Here is a 1,773-nt window from a genome sequence, read left to right as displayed (position 1 = left end):
GACTCCACGACTATAGGAAACATCCTCTCCACATCCACTCTATCTGTGTCCTCTGGTCCCAGAATCCCCCACTATAGGAAACATCCTCTCAACATCCACTCTATCTGTGTCCTCTGGTCCTAGACTCCCCCATTATAGGAAACATCCTCTCCACGTCGACTCTATCTGTGTCCTCTGGTCCTAGACTCCCGCACTATAGGAAACATCCTCTCCACATCCACTCTGTCTGTGCCCTCTGGTCCTAGACTCCCCCACTACAAGAAACATCCTCTCCACGTCCACTCTATCTGTGTCCTCTGGTCCCAGAATCCCCCACTATAGGAAACATCCTCTCAACATCCACTCTATCTGTGTCCTCTGGACCTAGACTCCCCCATTATAGGAAACATCCTCTCCACGTCGACTCTATCTGTGTCCTCTGGTCCTAGACTCCCGCACTATAGGAAACATCCTCTCCACGTCCACTCTATCTGTGTCCTCTGGTCCTAGACTCCACCACTATAGGAAACATCCTCTCCACATCCACTCTATCTGTGTCCTCTGGTCCTAGACTCCCCCACTATAGGAAACATCCTCTCTACGTCCACTCTATCTGTGCCCCCTGGTCCTAGACTCCCCCACTACAGGAATCATCCTCTCCACGTCCACTCTATCTGTGTCCTCTGGTCCTAGGCTCCCCCACTATAGGAAACATCCTCTCCACATCCACTCTATCTGTGTCCTCTGGTCCTAGACTCCCGCACTATAGGAAACATCCTCTCCACATCGACTCAATCTGTGTCCTCTGGTCCTAGGCTCCCTCAATATAGGAAACATCCTCTCCACATCCACTCTGTGTGTGCCCTCTGGTCCTAGACTCCCCCACTACAGGAAACATCCTCTCCACGTCCACTCTATCTGTGTCCTCTGGTCCTAGACTCCCCCAGTATAGGAAACAACCTCTTCACATCCACTCTATCTGTGTCCTCTGGTCCCAGACTCCCCCAGTATAGGAAACAACCTCTCCACGTCCACTCAATCTGTGTCCTCTGGTCCTAGACTCCCCCACTATAGGAAACATTCTCTCCACATCCTCTCTATCTGTGTGCTCTGGTCCTAGACTCCGCCACTATAGGAAACATCCTCTCCACATCCACTCTGTGTCCTCTGGTCCTAGGCTCCCCCACTATAGGAAACATCCTCTCCACATCCACTCTATCTGTGTCCACAGGTCCTAGACTCCGCCACTACAAGAAACATCCTCTCCTCATCCACTCTATCAGTGTCCTCTGATCCTAGACTCCCCCACTACAGGAAACATCCTCTCCACATCCACTCTATCTGTGTCCTCAAGTCCTAGGCTCTCCCACTATAGAAAACATCCTCTACACATCCACTCTATCTGGGTCCTCTGGTCCTATACTCCCCCAGTATAGAAAACATCCTCTCCACATCCACTCTATCTGTGTCCTCTGGTCCCAGACTCCCCCACTATAGGAAACATTCTCTACACATCCACTCTATCAGGGTCCTCTGGTCCTATACTCCCCACTATAGGAAACATCCTCTCAACATCCACTCTATCTGTGTCCTCTGGTCCTAGACTCCCCCATTATAGGAAACATCCTCTCCACGTCAACTCTATCTGTGTCCTCTGGTCCTAGGCTCCCTCAATATAGGAAACATCCTCTCCACATCCACTCTGTCTGTGCCCTCTGGTCCTAGACTCCCCCACTACAGGAAACATCCTCTCCACGTCCACTCTATCTGTGTCCTCTGGTCCTAGACTCCCCC

Source organism: Hypanus sabinus, chromosome 31 (assembly GCF_030144855.1).
Source record: "Hypanus sabinus isolate sHypSab1 chromosome 31, sHypSab1.hap1, whole genome shotgun sequence".
Lineage (NCBI taxonomy): Eukaryota > Metazoa > Chordata > Chondrichthyes > Myliobatiformes > Dasyatidae > Hypanus > Hypanus sabinus.
Note: the sequence above shows the minus strand (reverse complement) of the source record.